This window comes from Homalodisca vitripennis, chromosome 5, assembly GCF_021130785.1.
Source record: "Homalodisca vitripennis isolate AUS2020 chromosome 5, UT_GWSS_2.1, whole genome shotgun sequence".
NCBI lineage: Eukaryota > Metazoa > Arthropoda > Insecta > Hemiptera > Cicadellidae > Homalodisca > Homalodisca vitripennis.
This window is the reverse complement of record NC_060211.1, coordinates 125,824,169-125,846,790: the sequence shown is the minus strand read 5'-3', so window position 1 is coordinate 125,846,790 and position 22,622 is coordinate 125,824,169. Positions and strand designations below refer to the sequence as shown.

At 33.4% G+C, this 22,622-nt stretch overlaps 1 protein-coding gene across 1 annotated transcript in view; it reads right to left on the bottom strand.

Annotated features, from left to right (window-relative positions):
* Positions 1 to 21,672, bottom strand: part of LOC124362829 (transient receptor potential-gamma protein) — a 346,796-nt gene extending 325,124 nt beyond the window's left edge. Inside the window, exon 1 of the mRNA XM_046817664.1 lies at positions 21,629 to 21,672. The gene's annotated coding sequence lies outside the window, so the exon portion shown is untranslated. The remainder of the gene's footprint in view (positions 1 to 21,628) is intronic.
* Between the last annotated feature and the right edge of the window lie 950 nt (positions 21,673 to 22,622).

The following is a 22,622-nucleotide window of genomic DNA, read 5'->3' as shown; positions in this document are numbered from 1 at the left end:
CTTATAAGGAATAAACGGTTTGACTATAAGTGAAGTTCAGTTTTGTCTAGTTAAGTGTGTAATTATTGTTAATATTTGTTGGTCTAACAAGGACTCGATAGATTTCCTCCCTGAAGAACGAAATCTTTACACAAATTTTAATCCAGTGTGCGACCGTTTCGATTGCACCGACTATTTTCCTTATTCTGTTCGATGAGATACTCACGGCACTGGCCACGGGCTCACAGGACAGACAGGTTAGAGATAAAATAGGGACAGGTCCCTTTAAAAATATTGTTTATGTGAAACTGGGCTCTAAACATAAATATTTTGAATTCATCTTGGACTACTCATACAGACATTTACCAAACGTATCATGAATGATGGGCCTAAGACATAACGTCCACAATGAGTATGTTTTTGTACACTTTTCTAATTTTTATACAGGTAGACGAAAGGACGTTCGATTCATTAATGTACACTACTGGTTTTTAGTTACAGAAAATAAAAAAACGTGTATCAATACATATGTCACTTATGTGAATATCTCCAAAATGTGAAAGATTCATTGGTTCGTGATTAAACAATTTTGAAGCTTATTTCAAACTCTGTAAAGCCAACGAATGCGTAAATAACGAAAAGGACACTTTAGTCAGCTCCTCTGTAACCACATGAATGGATAAGTGCTTGTAAATGGACCATAATGTGGTATATACGAGGCGAAAGTGAGCTATTGACAGTAAACAAAGTGAGTCAACAAACTGACGATGTCGGCTTTCAACTAAACATAATTGAGCCACACACTCATCCTGCCTGCGGCAGCTCGCCACTTTGTTTCAGCGTATTTTAATTGGGATCGTTATTTATTATCCAACACTTTTACTGATGCTCATAAGGTCATGAAAATGTTATATTTGTGGAACCAATGTATTGCCAACTATTAGAATTTATATAAAAAACTTGTTGAAATGTTTCACTTACGTGATCAAAAATGTATTATAAAAACGGTACAGAAGTATGTTAGACCGAAGCCGTTATTCCTAACTGTATCTCCAGACGAAGGCTCTTTCAATTATCATTATTTCCTTCTCCCATCATGTCTTAAACTGGTGCACTTGTAAACAACACCACATCTCTCTATCTCTATACATGTGTCTCCTCCTCTCTAGCACTGAGGATCATCAGTTCTATAATCTGAACTGTTTCATCTATAATCTGAAATCTTTCTTCCGTGTTTTGACAGCAATTTGGACGCGTTTACCAAGCTAGGCTCTATAATTTACGGTTTCATTTTGCTACTTGACAACCCTTTTCTGCAATGGAAGTTTTCTCCATATAGCATTGTGGCGATAGTTTACAAAACTTTCAGTCTTTGAAAGATTGTTTGCCATAGTAGGAATAATTGGACATTTCTGATTGCAGTGATACACAAGGTGTCTAAATCCCTGACACGGACTATCTTCTCGGGTCTACGTAGAGCCCTTTATACCCTCTAAACGCGTTCTTTCTTCTGACAGAATATTCAAAAATGATGAAAGCTTTGTCCCCTGCGTTTTTTTTCTCCTTCTGTCACATTCTTGTGTTCATATTTAATTTAGAATGCCAGAATCCTTTCTGAATCCCTTTGCACTAATGACGCTTTCCTGTATATTCTTCTTCATCACCTCTTCTTTGACATTCTCCTCAGACAAAATCAATGTTAAATCATAAACCGTTATAACTAGTTTCTTTCTTGTTGCTGAATTTATAGCTGTTAGACCAACTTCTTTCACCCATTCATTCCTCAGCAAATTTCTCTGAAACCCCTTGGACCACTTTTTCTAGAAATACACAGTTTATTATGCTATTTATCCTGTTTACCTTAAAACCAAAGTACATGTTTTTTACCAACCATATTTTATTAATTTCTTAATTTTTTCCCCTCCGACATTTCTATCACCTTGGGCATTAGCTTTTTCCACCATCAGCCCCACTGCTTCTGCGTATGACCCTAGTTAATTTCTCTTGTGGTTTTCCTTCCTTTTACACACACTTTTTACGTCCTCATTTTTCAGTTCTTTTATTTTTTCAAATGTATATATAGGGTTGGGCAAAAGTGTGGAAACGGCTGTATATCCCTGGAACGGCGTTCTCTACATATTCGAAATTCAGCACACTATAACAACTAAAATATGTGCTTTTTTAATGACCTTTGGGACTTTGTCCCTTTTTCCAAAATGGGGGATACAGGGGCTAACCCCAAAATTTCATATGGCACGCCCCATCACGCGATACCTCATTAGAAAGGTTTTGTTAAAAGAAGAAAAATGGTGAAAACCAGAGGTGTCATCTTAAAGACGCTTATTTGAATACCAATCCATCGATTTGGAATTAATTAATTCAAATAAGCACGGAAAATTTAATCCATTATGTAGAAGTGCCCCATCTTGCTGCAACCAAACTTGATCGAGATTGTCAAAAACTTGGTGAATCGCCGGAACAATCTGTTCTTCAAGCATCTTTTGATAACCATCAGCATTAAGATTTCCATTAATGAAAAACGGTCCTAAAAACTAACCTTATACGATTCAACTTTTCTGGATATTGAGTATGTTGTTCCCTCATCCAGTGAGGATTTTTTAGACCAATAACGACAATTGTGCCGGTTGACGTTACCATTTAGCATAAAAGTCGCTTCGTCAGAGAAAACAATATTATTCAGTCTAATCGTGTTGTTGTCTATGTTGGAAAAACTCTACCCTGCGATCATAGTCATCTTCTGACAGTTCTTGGACTAAATAAATTTTATACTGTTTTTAATGGTTCTGATGCAAAACTCTAAGGACCGATCATTTAGATATACCAAAAGTTTGAGAGATCAAAGTTGTTGAAACAAGAGGATCTTCCACTAAAGGCATCCAATGAAAGATCCTCGTTTAAAGCTGATTTTGGCCTTCCAGGTTTGGGACGGTTATTAACACTGCAAGTTTCTTGAAAACGTTGAACCGTTTTATAAACGACAGATTGTGATACAGGGTTGCGATCTGGGAAGGTGTCGTTAAACAAATTTTTTACATCTTTGTAAGAACTAACTCTATCGCCAACTCCTCGCATCATTAATAAAGTAATACGCTCACTTTCACTTAGCTCCGTTGTCACTGGAAACAATTCTTGAATCGAAGAAGACTTGCACAATACTGAAGGAATGCTGGGTTTCAACTACATGTCAAAGGGCATCAGGTATCAGGGCAACTGATAAGGGTTAAGTTTGGGTTTTCCCAAAACAAGTAAGGTCAGGCTAACTTTATGGCTTACGGATAATAGACTCACAAGGTATTTTGGTTTCCTAAAAGACGCAATTCAATCGAACAATATAACTTTTTTATAATTTTAACAAATACAAGGTAATATTATAAGGATACAATAATTTATAAAAATGTACAGAGTTCAGGTCTTCTTGGTGGTTAAAATGAAGGTTGAAATGTGCGTGATTGAAAATGATAACAGTGCGTACTATGAAATGAAATATTTCTTTATTTGAGGCGAAAATTAGGGCCTCATGGCCCTTTCTTACATTTAACCTCATATACAAACTAGAACAAAATATTTTAATTTCTAAATAATAATAAAACTAAATATTGTATTGTAAACATTTTCAATATGAACAATAAGTACAACTTTATTTAAGAATATAAAATAAAAAATGTATAACGATAAAAAGGTATATAAACATATTTATAATCACATACTCACACGCAAAATAATAACATGTACTTGTATATAATGCATATAAGAAACACAACTCAAACCACTCACACATCTCACACTCTACTCATGCCAGTGCAACCGCAGCGAAGAGACCTATGCCGACCCCGCCCCAACCATCCGCCCCAGATAGTGCTCTCTCAGCGACGCCACGAACCGAGGACGACTCTCCAAGGATGTTATACTACGAGGAAGGGAATTCCACAGACGACATGCCGTTACTACAAAAGACTTGTCATATACAGCAGTTCTGTGCAACGGCATGCGGAGCACAGACGAACCAGAGCGAGTTCTATCCACACCACTTTGAGAGACAAATTGGAAATCGTTTAAGAAATAATTTGGAAAGCCAGAATTTAAAATTGAATGGATCAATGTTAAGATTTGTATTGATCTGAGGTCATTAAACTTCAAAATCTTTGAATTAATATAATAGGGTGTTATATGTTCATCTCTCCTGAGATCAAATGCATAATTTTGGGTTCTCTGGAGTTTTTCACCCAAAGCCACAGTCATGTCGTTCATCACACTGTTACAGTAAGAAAAGTGAGGCAGTATGAGTACTTTAACCAACAACAGTTTTATGTGAAGTGGCAAAAACCTCTGCAGCTTTTTCAGTGAATGCATTGATGCAAAAACTTTCTTACAGGTCTCTGTCACTGCATCAGTCCAGCTAAGAGTACAGTTTATTGTCAGCCCTAAGTTCCTAACTTTATCGTAATAAGGTAGTACAGTTCCATTCACAGTAACGTTACGTATAGATGTAAAATCGATCAAAGATCGAGAGCGGTAATGAGATATCACAATTGGTTTAGTTTTGTCGTGGTTTAGTTTAAGTCCGTGTTTACTAGTCCAGTCCAGTACATTTTGTATGTCAGAGTTGATCATGGTAATGCCATAATCGATTTGGTGTATGTTAACATGGAGATATATCTGGAGGTCATCGGCATACATGTGGGACTTGCAGTATACCAGTACCTTGCTCAAGTCATTAACGTACAACACAAACAAGAGAGGACCAAGTATGGAACCCTGAGGAACACCACACTCAACACTCAGCCAGTCGGATGTTATGTCACCTACTTGTACTATGCAAACGATTCAAATAAGCGCCTTTTTGTTATGGGACAAGATAGACACCTCTACTAGTTTGCTCCATTTGCCTTCTTTTAACAAGATATTTCTAATAAGGTATCGCGTGATGGAGAGTGCCATATGAAATTTTGGGGTTAGCCCCTGTATCCCCCATTTTGGAAAAAGGGACAAAGTCCCAAAGGTCATTAAAAAGCACATATTTTATTTGTTATAGTGTGCTGAATTTGGAATTTGTGGAGAATGCCGTTCCAGAGATATACAGCCGTTTTCACACTTTTTTTTAACCAGCCGTTTTTTTTAAACTACTAACTATATTGATTTCCAAACAATGAGATAGCCAGCTACTTCTTTATACTGAACAACAGAAATTCCAAATATTATTTATTACTTGTAAAAGGTTTACATAATAAGGGAGCTTTCAGCCAAACTAGATGATGTTTTTCATCTTTACGTCGGAAGTTGAAAACCCTAAGTCATCTTTAAAAATCATGTCTAACAAATCCGCCATTTTCGATAGGGTAAACCTTTTCAGATCTGGTTTTCGGCATGGTGTTCTAATAAAAAGACCATTTACATCTCAAGCTGTACTCTAATTTAAAATGTTTCATGATTCCTGGCGGGGCGTCCCCCGGAGATAAAAACCTAACAATCACATAAACAATTAAAGTTGTAATATTAATATACCAAGTCTCATATATATATATATATATATATATATATATATATATATATATATATATATATATATATAAGTGAGAGATCCGGTTTCGACTCCCGGCGGAGCAAGTACTTTTTGTGATTCAATGTTTATTGAAATTATATATATATATATATATATATATATATATATATATATATATATATATATATATATATTAAAAACCTAAATTTCCGTATGTCATGTTTAAAACTAATAATCCTTATCTAGTCAATCGTAATTAGTGATCGGTAAGGATGAAACATATTTTCCAGTAAACAAACATTTTTTAATGTTGAAATACAAGGAAATAATTGATAACCGTATATTTTAAGGGTTCATAATTCCTAGTCCTAAAGAAAAATTATTGATAATTATTAATTATTTATAATTAAAACATTAAGAAACAATTTATAGTAAAAACTCGTTTCAATTAATTCATATAAATTAAAAACTATGTGTAACAAATTATATTTTTGTTTGTATTTGAAAATAAAATATATTATTCCGTATGCTTATTTTGTATCTTTACACTTAATCATTTCTTATATTTTTTTGTTAAGCAGATCTGTTTGGCTAGTGAAGTTGAAGTTAAAACATTTCGTGTTTATAAAGCCATCGTGAACTAGAGGAGAAATCCTTTTATATTGCAACAAAGAATAAAGTGGATGTGCGATTGTCAGGACATATTCTGTGATAAAACAGTCTCTCTTATCTTTCAAAGAGGTACCAAGCCTTTCTGTTTTTTTAACAGCTTGATAGCCTCTACATTGAAAACGAAACTTTTGCATTTCTGTGATTGTTATAAGAATAACTTTAATATTTCCTATAATATACTGCCTTTATTCTTTCGGATATATTTAATACACTACTAACTACGGTCTCTTATTACTGTAAAATTTGTAGGCGGTAAGGTAATTTTAGTGTAATTTTATATATTTACTCTTAAATCATGTTCTTATATTTTATTGTAAGCATATCGTTAAGTTTACGTCTCAATATAGTCACAACTATGCATATGCTGAAATTAATAAAACATATCAGTAGTCACAGTCACAAACAACATATCACTGTGCAAATATACAAGGGGTAATAACCGCAAATAGACTTTGAGCTGATACTGTTGCTCAGGCCCACATAAAATAGTTCACCCATGAGTTGTACCTGTGAAGATCAGGTGAATTGGTTGGCAGTGTTGTGTACTTTAGTATTAATTTTGTACCGTTTTAATTATATAACATATATATTTACTTTCGGTATTCCAAAGTGTATCTTGTATATTTAGCTAGTTATTAAGATCTCTCGTTAGCGCTAGAAGAGGTAAAATTATACACTCTCTCAGTTTCTTTACACAATGTACGGATGGATGCTGAGGGTGCTGTTTAAAACACAAACTGTATTTTGTGGAAAGATTTACGGAAGGATTATTTAAGCAGCTTAGATTAAGGAATTCTAATTATTACAACCTAAATTGTAATGAATTTATAACTTAAATTCTTAAAAAGATATATCTTTATAACGAGCTATGGACAGAAGAAGTACATTAAGAGAACTTTCCTTTTTAATAACAAAGTAGTTATAACAAATGGAGGCTCTTTTTATTATTATAATCTTTAGTAATACACGTAGTATGAAAGTATAATTTATTTCCTGTAAAGATCTGTCGATGTAGTGTATGCGTATTAAATAAAAAATAGGATAATTCATTTACTTGATTAATCTAATTGATCTACTTAAGTACCCTTTCATTTCTGAACAGAAAAACGTTCAGGTACATTTAGAGATTAGTACTGATATAATTTAAAAGATTTGTATGGTTTCAAAATGTAAGACATATGTAATTATTAGCAAAATAAAATTCATAGAATCGATGTACAGATAGTTGCTGGAAATTTATTTTAAATTTAATTCATTATAACATTTACTAGTAATTTTGTAGTGTTGCAATAATTATGAGTTCATGGACTAACGTGAGAAGTTTTCTTTTAAATAGCTAAACATTTACATGAATTTACATTTTCGAAATTGTGAACATTTAAATAGATATGGAATTGAAAATGATTAATGAACCCTAAAATATACTAAGTTCTTAAAATTACTTACAAAAATAATTACTCTTTTATTTAAAATGAAGAGAAAATGTCGTGGGATAATTAAGATGAAAACCATTCAATGGTATAGAAATGTTAAAAATCACAAACTTATGTATAATATTTATACACTTATTCTCACAAGAAACGTATAGTAAATATACAGTAACAACTGCCTATGGACATCCTTCCGCCGTGTCCTGGACAGAAAACATTTGGAATGTTTAAGTAAAATAAAGAGAGAATATTTGTTTTATATTAAGAATAAGAAGATATAATTATTCTCTATCTGATCCCGGCTACTTCTTATTGAAGAAATAATTTCTAACCACTTACTTAATTATTCAATCGATTTTAAACAAACTAAAACTGTAACAGACTTAAAAGTGGAACAATAATGATTCAGTAAAGAAGACTGACAAGTGTAATTAAATTGAACGAGATAGGAGGGAACAACCACTTCGTCTCCAATCAGAAGTCATCAAAGATTCAGGTAACTCGGACATTCTGACAAAACCAATTACTATGACAATCAATAGTAACAGTTTCTTACAACAAAGCAATTTGGAACCAAACAGCTTTTGTACACTTATTTGATCCTTTCAGCTTATGTCTTCTATTCAGAAACTGTTACTCTTCTTAGCTTTGTTATTTATAGAAAACTTAAAAAAATACTAATTAATAATTCCGCATCTAATTATTGCCTGATATTTACATTATCTATAGAGATGTAAAACTGATAACTGTACTTGATATTACTAGAAGTTTGGTACTTCACTCTGCACCACGGTTCAAAATTATGCATGAAAAACTGTTTAAAATCCAAAATTATGACGTCAAACAAATTATATTCGTGTCACTAAAGCCTTCCTTTGTTTTAGGAGACAGCTATGCAACAGTTAAAACTTCTGTTTATTTTTCTGTTCTTTTTAAGCTCATTCTAATTACTTTGCCAATCTTGAAACTCTGCAGTGAAAACCCACTTATTTTGTTAAGTAAAAAATCCTTATATTTGGCTACATATGTCCTTTTGCAGGTGGTAAATGACTTCCATGATATGAATTTAATGAGTTAAAGCACGCTATTGCGTTCTTTGGAGACAATGGTCTTTAAAATTGTTAAACTTGTAATCTAAATTATAAAGATTAACAACAATTATAAAATTTGAACAATTGAATCATTTATATCTATTTACTGGTGTCTTTCTCCTTGAGTGATAAGCAGTAAAAGATACTGTCATGTAAGAATGCCTTGTCACTTCATACTTTCATAAAATCATTCATTTTCTATGTAAATTAATCACGTTGGTATTGCAGCGACATCCTACAGACAGTGACAATATCCCCATTATATTGTAACTGACACTATAAAGTGTTTACTTATTAGTGGAAATATAAAAAAAAGGTCAGATACCCTAAATGATATCCAGTCAAGTAATTAATTCGTTTCAGCATCCTCTTCGTATCTTGTGTTTTTCACGCAGTTTAATATTGATGAGTTTGTGTATAATTGGTGATAGCTATGAAGTTAAAGCCTCAGGAAACAGATATAAAATTAGATAACTGCAGGAAGAATTATCAGAGCTAACAGAAATCTAATCGTGAAAAGTAACTGAAATATGTTATCTAAATTAGGGATGATCTCGTTGTAATATTATTGATTTTGGGATATTACATTATTTCCGTATCTTTGAGGCACGAGCACGTCTAGTGTAACTATCGATAGTGAAGTACAGATTGGAAACCGATAGTGTAGATTACCTAAACTGTTTGTCAAACTACCGTATCGAAAACTCGATCGATGAACTTCATCACTGTCAAGAAATAAAGGACTTACTCAACCTAAGAACTGATATTATATATGAACGATGTACCCATAGAGTAGGCATGTAGATAGTTGGAAGCTGCCATACCAAGATGGCGGACTCTGTTAGACTTTTCTTCTCTAGTTGCTGACAGCGTAGATTGTGGTAGGTCCCATAATATTAATTAACAGATTGATGACAGAAAAGACAAAACAAAAAAGTCTCACCGTATAATTAAATGTGCGTTCCGACGGTCAGGCCTCGTATAATCTCTGGCGAAACATAGTGTAACACTAGTGAAATCTGTGGACTGTCCAAGTAAATAAATGCAGGGAGGTTATTAGGACGCTTTTTTCTGTTGATTTTGAGATATTTAATTTCCATCTTCATTCCGACTGTCTTACTTAAACTGCGTAAGAAATTTTAGCGAATATTGTAGTTATCAGATTTTCCCGGTGTGAACTATTAAATAATTACTTAAAATTAAAAAGCTCTTCGCTACCTCTATGTGTAAGATAAACTTTAGTAGGACTTTCATGAAAGACTTCTTATCCTTATTTGTATATAAAGCCTCTAAACGAGTTAGATAGCCTCTAAACGTACTCATAACATTCCTGAAAATATTTCTCCCAAACTGAGTTAATTTCGTAATAACAGCTTTTTCAGTCAAATACTGTTATAATTCTTTGATGTACAAAAAATCCAATATAAAACGAAATAAACACCATTCAGAAATAATTACGTATCCTTCCATAATGTGATATTGAACAAGAAGTTTTTAATCTCTAACGTTCAAGATACTGATGGAAATCATCTGAAAGAAACAGGTCTGTATAATGTTCAATAGAGATCGAATACACTTTATGAGTTAATTAAGATAAACAAATAATCGAACATATTCAAACAATATTCGATATTGTTACAAACATATTCAAACAAATAAATACATTTATTTAAATTAAATTGATACAAACAAAGGATTATTATTGCAGAAGATATTAGAACCAGTGTATCCTTCACAGCTATAAAGATTTATCAAAGACTGAACGACGCTGGAATTTGCGCTTTAACGAAACCAATCACTGTCCCATTAAAGGATTACATTTTTCATAGTGTTAGAAATTCAAATCAAATGATTTCTTTCTGCTCTGTGATTAAGGTTGTTCTCAATCGATTCTTTAAAGATGGATTTAGAATCAATCCTATCATTGAATCAATTAAGTGCACTTGGGACAATTCTACATAATTTATTTGTTAAAATTGGAGCAAACTTAAATTTAATTTGCATTCTGAGATACTATGTGTTTGAATTTATGTAATTGAATAACATGGGGTATGTGCTAGCAATGCAGAAGTACTGTTGTATTCGACTTTTTGAGCCTTGTTCTAGTCGTCCCCATGGGCCAATGTCCTAATTGAAGATCTTATCAAACAGGATAACATTGGGAGTCGGTAGATGTTAGATATTTTAATCTTCTTTATAACAAAATGGTGTATTATTTTATCTGCCTTGAACTTAAAAACAGGGTAGCAATAATAAAACATGATTATTTCGATATTTCTGTAAGCTATGTGTATTTTGAAACGAAACCGATTGCTTATTCTAAAATAAGGACAATTTATGCCTTTAAAATATTTTAGAATTCTGCACTTCAGCTTTAGACTCTATGTGATAAACTTTAGATTTAACTTTTGAGATCAATCTCTGTTCCCTAATTAGGTTGAGAATTTCTCTGTCAATACTGAATTCATCTTTAAAGACGGATTTGTTAGCATCAGAGTTTTACTGTCATAGCCCTCCGGTTATCCAGACTCCAGAAATAAAACTATAGCGTAAACGGTACTCTTACATTTTTGGTCATAGTTTTCTTATTTTTCACCATAAATCTATAAAGATATACAATTTGCCACACCACGGGTCGCGTATCAGACATTGCTAAGGTTTCATTAAGAATCTCAAATCTATGTAGCTCATCCCCCCGGGCACACAAAAGGGAAATTGTGATAGCTTAATAAGTAATCGCCATCAAAGACATACACCCATTAGTTCGGTGGTTTCCATGGAGTTGACATACACTACCATCGAACTCATTCTTGTATGTGTTGAAATGAAGTTTTATGCAAAATTCAAAGAGTAATGGTGAAATCTTTCATAAGATATCTTGCCACATGATACATTCACAATAAAAATTAGGTTTTTTAGAAGTGTTCAAATAAAAGTTCCAGTCAGTTAGAAAGGTTAGGCTGCTGCAATGCAAGAGTGCGCTGAAGTTAAATATTACCGCTGATTTTTAATATCGACTCCAATCTATGATGTTTTATTTTTACTCTATGAATACAAATTTTACTTGCTAAAATCTCAAATGACTGTTCACAGTCTGTTTACGATTAATATATTCTCCTGTTTTCTCGTTTCCGTCATGGTCAAACATAAGACCTATGTAAAAATATTTACCAACGCTCAGTCAAATCCCATGTAGTGAGTGACGTGCACCATTATCGAACACAGGGTTGCTTATATATAAATGAAGCGTCATAAAAAATTTCAGGTCTGTATGACAATTCGTTTTCGATATATCAAGCGAACAAACAGAGAGAAATGAGAATTTTCCAGCTCCAAGAGTGAGAGGCTTCGCTAAGGCTCAGTTAGCTATTGTTGTTAACCGTTAAGACAAAAAAAAAAAAAAACAAAAACCTAAAAAAAGCTTTAAAAAAATATGTAGATGAAAGTATTTGTTTTGGTTTTTATAGTAAGAAACTGTCTAAGTTTGTATTAATTTTAAATTAAATATATCATGCATCTAAACATACACTCAACATCTAACAATAAAAATTAATAAAATTAACAAATAAAACTAATTAATAATAACAGTTCCAAGAGTAAAATTTAAAAGTACATGGCTTGTTCTAAAATATGTACAGTAAGTTAAAACAAATAGTTTTAACTTTTATCCAACATACAAAACACAAATTTAGAATTTAAATCGTTTAAGAATATTAATGGAAAAACATTTACATGTCCGCTTATTCAAAATATCACCACTCACTTCCTTGTTATATGATATCACCTATTGTCTATCCATCTATCTATCCACCTATTTATTAGCTATCTTATATCCCAATAATAGCAAGCTGGAACATCAACTTTCAATTAGTTTCAGTCGTTGGTTGTTGGTGTTTTATTTTTTACTTGAAGATAAAAGAAACTAACTATACACGAGCCCAGACCAAACAGTAAGGGTTACAGAAAAAAATCTAAGCTTTTGCAACCTGTGCGATATTAATTTTGTCTGATCACTAATTAAATTGTTGAATCAATCAGATTGATCATTGGCGCGCGCACTTCCGAGAAAATTCAAGATGGCGGACCACCATGCTAGAAAACACCAATGATGATAATGAGACGGACCATTAGTATATTCACAATGTTTGATGAGGGCTGTGGTTGGTATATGCATGTCAAAGCCGTCGTTATACAGATATACTAATATACTGTGCACGTTCAATGTAACCAATCTCTGAGCCCTCAAGTTCATATACTCTTCCCTCGGCAGACAAGTGTTGGAGTTTTAGACGGTTGTGTGAACGTCTTTTCACGTTGTCCACATCAGGGCTCTTCAAAACATTTAACACGAGCTTGTGGGAGAATTGTGGGAGTGAGGCCTTCATTACAGAGATATGCCCGTCGAAGAAAAAACATCGGTCATGGGCTTGTAGTCCTTGAAGCTAGAAGAAGGATCCAGGATACCGTGCTCCTATACAAGTTATTAAATGCTCTCATCGACTGCCCTCAACAGTTCGAAAGGATCAACCTGAGAGTGTCTTCGAGAACTAGGTCTCAGGAGCTTTTCGTGAGGCTGCAGCTGCATACGCTCTTCACACATAACAGGGCAATACCTAGGATGCAGAATCAGCTGCGAAATATATCCATAGATACAGCGATGCAGAAATCTTTTATTTTATTTTTTAAGTGGTTGCCACGCAGTCGAGCTTAGCGTAATATAGAAGCACCTAGTGACATCAATTGCAAAAACTGTTGTTACTACTTCAAAATATTACTAATACACTACATAGTCTATTCTTGTTGTATAATGTATAAATTGTTATCGTAATTATCAGAGTATCCCTTAATGTTATTGTTGTTTTACTCTTAATTCTACTTCAGAACTGTAATAATTATATGAGATCTTTTTGTTCATTTTTAACTTTTTTGGTTCTGTATATTCACATATTATATTGAAATATTTTCATTTTTGTATAAAATCATGGTCTTTTTGTCTTCTAGTTTGACATTCACATTGATAATGTAAAGACTGCGTGAACTTGAAAACTAATGGTAGCTATCTTGTAGGTTTATTTGTAACTTTTTCTCACATTCTAAAATGTTATGGAAGCAAAATAAAACAAATTTCAGTGTATAAACAGTGAAACTAGGACGCACCAGGATGTATAATATAGCATATTTATAGTTAATTTCCATTTCATTATAAAAGTTAACCAACTCTTTATCCTTTGGTAGATTGTAAACTAACACGGAGTTATATTTTAGTTAGCAATCATATTTAAGAAAAACCTAGCTACATTAAATAATATAAGGAATACTATGATATGTATGTTTATTTGTTGCTCGTTTATTACTAAAAGTGTTCAGAAATAAAAAAAGGATGTCGGGGTGATTTAGCAATCTCGTTTCAACGTGGTTTAAAAGTATTAGAGCTTTTTAATTGTTAGAACTCATTTCCCGGACATTTATTTGAGTTTATTTTTTATTTTTTCCCACATAAGAGGGGTGTTCAACAATCTATTGGTATATTTACAATAATAACAATAAATATGGGTTTATTTTGAAAACCAGGTACATGTTGCTTTTTTTATTAAATTCTTAGAACTTAACATCCTGAACATCATCTACGACTATATATAAGTGACATTGAGCCACGTGATAGTAGAAGATTGCGCTAATGCATGTGGTGAAATAGCAGCTAATCTCAAGTACCCGTCTCCAACCTATCTCCGGCAATATTGACTACGTAACGACTCACTAACACAGTTTTACGCCACCTCTCAGCCAGTAATTACAAAACCAATATCGGGCAACCCACACAACTAGTCCACGGCCAAAACCCCACGTGAAGTACACAGTGGGCAAACAAAACTAATTCTGAAGTATTATATCTATTAAATTGTAGTATAGTAATAGTAATATGAGCATAGGGCTGATATAATTCTTAATAACTGTTGATATATTTTGGTGTACTTACCAATTTTGGTTTACATTTATTCATCAATAGCATTTAACTATTTGGGTTTTTATTCCATTTAATATTAGCACAAAATAGATTAAATTAAATATTTCTCTTTTATCCACGAAGTATTCAAAATGAGGACTGAAATAGATCTATTAAAATCAAAATTTGAAATTTTAATTTAGAGAATGATAATGCAGATAGTAATTTTGTTAAAAAATAACTTGCAACTGTGAAAATTTGCCTAATTCATGGACAAGCAGTCTGTGCGTAGGTTGCAGTCGGCCTATCAGAGTACGAGATATGCAATGCACTTATATGCAATCTACATATGTATCAATCAACAACAAAAATTTAGTTTGAATATCATTTTATAGTCTTTAAATAAAGATAAATTTATTATTCCAAAAACAAAAATAAAGTTTAGAAACTGTTGCTAAAATTGTGTTTCCTTTATATAGTTAGTTGTTTGTCATTAGCGTTTTATATATGTATGTATACACTTCAACTTCTTATTGACAAAAGTTTTTAAAATTGGTCCTTTAATTCTATTAACAAAATTTTACTTCTTAATCGAACACCCTATGGGCCATTTCTCAAACTTGTAACAATGACGCCTAGATCACTTTCTTGATATCACTTTTCAGGATAAACAAAGGGAACTATCGATCTTTCAACCATTGGTGAATGTTCACTAACTAACAACTAACTAAATAGAAATTTGTATTACAATGGATCATTACATACTAAATCTTCAATTTTTTCCAATACTGCGTATTTAAATGACTTTATACACAAATGCGACAGTGGCAGGTGGTATTGGAAATGTGGAAAATAAGAGAAGGTAGGAAGGAAGAGGATTGTTCATGCATATCTGATGAGGGAGGGAGAGAGTTGTGTCAGGATCACGTAGCCCGGGAGGCCGACACGTAGGTGATAACAGGCTAGGGGTGGGAAGGTGGCTTCTATTGTCGACAGGCCGATGTTCAATTTATGCCTGTGAGCAATATTACTTAAAACACGGGAAATGTGAGGAATGTGTTAACATTCGAAATGAAAATATGCAACCGAACAGTTCTTACGAAAAGAATTTTCATAATTCATAATGTTCACGCATTGGAGTTTCTAATCATTCATAAACTATCGGTAAATATAGCATGTAGGAATTGACTGAATTGAATTAAGCATTGACAGTGCTGGTTTAAAAAGTAAAATGTGAGTTTGAGTGTGCATTACTAACGTAAAAAGGATTGACTACATTTGAGTGCAGAGTCAAAACTTCAATTACTCGTAAATTTAAATCTCTTTATTTATGAGAAGTTACAAAATGTTATCTCCTATACGTTTGCATGTGTGAGATAATAATATGTTTCATAATATTTTTATTCGGATTGGCAACAAATTTTATTGTTATTAGATCAAAATTATAAAAAACTGCTGTTTGCTTTAAGTTTTCTAAATACACCATTTAAGAGGAAACTATATACAGCAACAGGTGCAAAATAACATACAATCATAACACTCTAAATGATTAACAGAATATATAACAACAAAATTAAAATTTGTAAAAGTAGTTTAAATCTTTAATCCACGCGAGTATAGATATATGTTCTATGGTTTTTATTTATTCCTGTAGAAGTGGACAATTTTGTAATCAGTCTTATCATTAATTTAATCATAATAATTAATTTACCCTTCTAAGCCATTAAATAGGCTATTAGTAAAATTGTAAATTATTTTTAATATATGAAAAATACCAATTGAAAATAATTTCTATGAAGGTAAAATACAACTGTTTTTGAAAATTTCATTCCTTAATCATTGTGAAAACAAGATTGTACATTTGGAAAGCTATCGTATTTCTTTCTTGAGACTTTTATTCACATTATGTATTTTGTAACAAAACTAACAGCAGAATATGGATATAACTGAGGAAAATACATACCCACTTGTTATTTTACCTCAGTTGCTTTGAAACACAGTAATTAATTTTAACTCTGTAAATGTACGAATAGTTGAGTTACCAAGAGACTATAAACTGAGGTCTTCTTACGTTAACAAACTGCATGCATTGAAATTCAGTGCAAATAAGGGTGAGGCAGAAAGGATGAACGGTTTTTAAAAAACGCAATATGTCGTTACCTGTGCATAAAAAAAACCATTTATTTACAGAATAATATTCACATGATCTTACCATTTTAGAAAATTAATGTTTGAAAACAACATCTGACAGGTGACGGCCGTTTTCAGCGATGCACTTTACAAGCCGCTCTCGGAAGTTGGCTTCTACTCTTTCTAACATTGCCCTGCCAATTTGTTCGACCTCCACACGAATTGCTTTCTTGAAGTGTACGTGGTTTATGCTGGTAAACACGTAACTTGAGGAAACCCCACAAGAAGTAGTCGCACATAAAACCAAGAAATGATGCGACCACGAAAAACAGCCCGAATTGCTTCCATTGAATTTCTTGCTGTGTGAGCTGTCGCCCCGACCTGCTGAAACCATACTTGCCGGATAGGAATACGTTTTCTTCTTAGTTCAAGTAGGAAGAATTTAGTGAACATCTGTCTATAAGGTTCCGAGGTTACAGTTACAGTGGTCCCGTTGTCGTCTTCAAAAAAGTATGGACCAATAACAACTATACTGCTCACAGGACACCAAACTGTCACCTTGGGACTGTGTAATGGTCTCTCATGCATTAATTTTGGATTTTCATCTGACCAATAACGACAGTTCTGCTGATTAACGGTACCATTCAAATGAAAATGTGCTTCATCTGTCATAAACAAAATTATGTTTTAATTTTGGTCAATTATGGCCTTCATTTCTCGAGAAAAATTTAGCCGCTTTACATAATCGCCAGGATTCAATTGTTAAACCATGGCAATTTTGTAGGAATGAAATCCTAGATCGTTATGTAAAATACGCCTTGCTGACCGATTACTGATGTTCAGTTCAGAAGAATGTCTCCTAGCAGATCGACCAGGACTACGGAGTATGGCTTGCCGAACTCTTTCCACATTTTCTGGAGTGCGTACAGTGCGATGAGACCCTGGCGCTGATGATTTTTATTCATCACTGTTCCTACTGAACGAAATAATTGAACCCAACGTAAAATGGTGTTACGAGTGGGTACACTGTTATTTCTCACAAGATTGAAATGACGACGAAACTCGCGCTGAACTGCAAAAATACTCTCATTATTACGAACAAAACTGTAAAAACACGATGTTGCACACTCCACGACTCCATGATGACGACTAAAAAATGACTAGACGAAATTGTATGTTCTACCGAACACATGGCCACTTCAGTCGCCCCACTCCCACTACCCAGATCAGAATACTATCTGTTCTAAAAACATCCATCCTTTCTGCCTCACCCTATATATTATTTTGCACTTTTTCGTAGAACTAAATCAATACTGATTTTTTTTCAATATATTAAATTATGATTAGTTGTTAGAAATCAAATCGAGATTTGTGAGATAGTTTACATAGTGGTCTTCCAAATGCACATCTAGGACAGGTAATAGAATATGTACTAAAATAAATTTCTGTTATAAAAAAGTATTATGTCTTTCAGGATTAGGAATGCGGTGTAAATTGATTTTAGTCAAACTTATTGTGGTTGTGCTTTATTACATAAGAACGATTTGGGTGGGTTTGTGAGCCGACATTGATGCGCTTGATACTTACATTTTTGCACAACGTCTACCTAGGCACAGCTAAATATGGAAAAAAGCAATGCTGTATAAATCTGATACAATTTTAAATTACACAGGTTACTTTAAATGTGTAAATATATTTTAAATGTTCAAAAGTCGTAATATGACAAAACATAATTCAACCAATCGCAGTAGTATTTTTAAAATAATGTTAGTAAACCCGTTAACCACCGTGATTCTTAAAGTTTCCCACTACAATTGATACCGGAATATTAATATTGTAATCCTTTGATGAGTTCCTCAGCCCGCTCAATTCAACAGAATGTTTCAAGAACGACCTATGCAAGCAAAGTTTTATATTAGATTTGGCCAAATAATGGATCCAAAGTAAAAGTGGTAGAGTATATAAACTTGAAATAATTAAAAAATGTCCCTTTGTATTATGGGATATAAATAATGTTCATGAAAAGGGTTTAAAAACAATATTATTAATTTCCATATACATTTTTATAGAAAAATAAATAAAAATGTGTGAGGGAACATATCAACAACTTATTCAGTTTTCAACGTCTTATAACGTTTCCATGAATTTTATGAAAGACTACAATAAATTTAAAAATGTTTCTTTTCTTTTATGTTGAGCATATATAAGTTACGCATCAGATTCTATTGAAATAATGGAAATGGAATATAATTTCATTTATCACGCATAGAATGACTAAAAATACTTTTAATTACTATGACGAAGTAAGATAATTGGTCAACATTGAAATAAATACAGACATACTCATTTGTCACGCCACATTATGGTATTGTGATGGTAGGCTTCTAAAGGTTTAGTGGGCTGCTAGAGACAAGCTACGTGCGGTAGGCAGCTATAGTAGCTATAGTAAGCTGAGTGTGGTAGGCTGTTAGAGTCAAGGTACGTGTGGTAGGCTGTTAGAGGCATGCTGAGTGTTGTAATCTGCTAGAGGCACGCTACGTGTGGTAGGCTGTTAGAGTCAAGGTACGTGTGGTAGGCTGTTAGAGGCATGCTGAATGTTGTAATCTGCTAGAGGCACGCTACGTGTGGTAGGCTGTTAGAGTCAAGGTACGTGTGGTAGGCTGTTAGAGGCATGCTGAATGTTGTAATCTGCTAGAGGCACGCTACGTGTGGTAGGCTGTTAGAGTCAAGGTACGTGTGGTAGGCTGTTAGAGGCATGCTGAATGTTGTAATCTGCTAGAGGCAAGCTACGTGTGGTAGGCTGTTAGAGTCAAGGTTCTGTGGTAGGCTGTTAGGGGCATGCTGAATGTTGTAATCTGCTAGAGGCAAGCTACGTGTGGTAGGCTGTTAGAGTCAAGGTACTGTGGTAGGCTGTTAGGGGCATGCTGAATGTTGTAATCTGCTAGAGGCAAGCTACGTGTGGTAGGCTGTTAGAGTCAAGGTACTGTGGCAGGCTGTTAGAGGCATGCTGAATGTTGTAATCTGCTAGAGGCAAGCTACGTGTGGTAGGCTGTTAGAGTCAAGGTTCTGTGGTAGGCTGTTAGGGGCATGCTGAATGTTGTAATCTGCTAGATGCAAGCTACGTGTGGTAGGCTACTAGAGGCAAACTGAGCGTTGAAGATCGCTAGTGACTACTCTTTTTAATATGGTCAAAAATTTGTCAGTATCTAACTCAACAATGAACTTTCTTAAGTAATCATATGTTTTCCGCAGAATCATAGTATTGTTAATGCCTAGACCACCTTAAAATATAATTTCTTCACTTTTTCGTTTCATTTCAAAAATACAAAAAGGGAAAATGTTCTAAATTGACTCAATTCTCCCCTTGATTTGAGGATATACCGTGACATAATTTTCAGTAATATCTTAATAATAATTGAATTACTAATATTCCAATAGTTTTTAAATTTTGCAAAATTAAATTAATATGTGAAAATGTGTTGTAACTCACTAGTCCACCTCATTAAATGAAAATATTTCCAATGCTCCAAGAAACTTCATATTTCACAATGTTTAAAAATTATTAAGGTAGCTCCAAAGTGGACATATATATATATATATATATATATATATATATATATATATATATATATTATAAAAATTGATAGCATGACTGGTATAATTTGATAATTTCTTAGTGTTTACAAATATGTTTTTGTTTTCAAGAAATACGGATTTCCACAAATATTATATAATAATATCATGGACTTTTAATGTATATTTATAAAATAGAAGAACGAGCTGCAGTGTAAATCACAATCTTATTAATTTATTTTGAAATAAAGTCTGAACAAAATAGCCTAAGTACTATTACTTAACAGTATTTCCCACTACTAAAGTCTTGCGCTGTGTGGAAAAGCTCATCACCTAGGGTGGGCTTAGCGAGTTGTATAATATTCACAATGGAACTTCGTAGTTTCCGAACAGTTGTTTGGCTGTGGCGCAGGTGACCGCACACTTCGCACAGTGTTCGACAACTTTGTCGCCACAAATACTATAGTTCTAATTAATATACTATAAATACGAGTATTGAAATAAAAACATTAACGCAATTCATGCTACAAATTAAGGTTAAATAATTAAAGGACACTAATTAAAAGAGTGTAAAAGGTGACAGATCCTGATATTAGAGCACAAGTATATAGATCATTCCTTAATTTTTAATAATGTCTTTTTTCAAGAAATGTGGGTTTCTATAAATATTATATAATTGGAATGAATAGTAATATGGCACGTTATAGTTATTACTACAATATAAACGGACACAAATTATACAATCTCATTATGTAATACAGTTATTGAAGCTGAATTTTATAAGAGTATCTATTTATTGTTTCAGTCAACCAGTTCAAAGATATAGATTGAAAAGTTTCAACAATGTATAGAAATATAAGATCTACTGACTCAGCATAACATATGTCCCAGTAAATAACAAAATGGTTTTGAAAGTGAAAAGGAAGCAAGGACACTCCAACCCGCTTTGAAAGCGAACCCTGGTTCAATAGATGCACGCGTTACATCGGCCATCGATTTCCAAAGCTGGGCTTAACTTGTCACGTTCCTGTCTGTAGTTGTGCTTTGACGTATAATTGTATTTTTTCATCCTACCTTCATTTCAAGAGAGGAGGTTTACGTATTTAGGTGTTCCCATAAAACAACAACTCATACATTCAGACATATTAGGATGTACATACGAGCAATGAAAGAGTTTAATTTACGGAATACATATTTTAAGGGAATGTTGTGCATTACCAATTACATACAAACAAAATCACTTAATATATCAATATATAATATAAAAATATAAGCTAACCGAAATTACCTTGACTTTACGGCATTTCGCAGCCGCGATGGACCGAGACTTCTTGCTCACTCCCATATCAATGTTCGCAGAACACACGATCTGAAACACGAGTTTGAGGTTATAATATAGCTAATGCTCACTCCCATATCAATGTTCGCAGAACACACGATCTGAAACACGAGTTTGAGGTTATAATATAGCTAATGCTCACTCCCATATCAATGTTCGCAGAACACACGATCTGAAACACGAGTTTGAGTTTATAATATAGCTAATGCTCACTTCAATATCAATGTTCGCAGAACACACGATCTGAAATACGAGTTTGAGGTTATAATATAGCTAATGCTCACTCCCATATCAATGTTCGCAGAACACACGATCTGAAACACGAGTTTGAGGTTAAAATATAGCTAATGCTCACTCCCATATCAATGTTCGCAGAACACACGATCTGAAACACGAGTTTGAGGTTATAATATAGCTAATGCTCACTCCCATATCAATGTTCGCAGAACAAACGATCTGAAACACGAGTTTGAGGTTATAATATAGCTAATGCTCACTCCCATATCAATGTTCGCAGAACACACGATCTGAAACACGAGTTTGAGGTTATAATATAGCTAATGCTCACTCCCATATCAATGTTCGCAGAACAAACGATCTGAAACACGAGTTTGAGGTTATAATATAGCTAATGCTCACTCCCATATCAATGTTCGCAGAACACACGATCTGAAACACGAGTTTGAGGTTATAATATAGCTAATGCTCACTCCCATATCAATGTTCGCAGAACACACGATCTGAAACACGAGTTTGAGGTTATAATATAGCTAATGCTCACTCCCATATCAATGTTCGCAGAACACACGATCTGAAACACGAGTTTGAGGTTATAATATAGCTAATGCTCACTCCCATATCAATGTTCGCAGAACACACGATCTGAAACACGAGTTTGAGGTTATAATATAGCTAATGCTCACTCCCATATCAATGTTCGCAG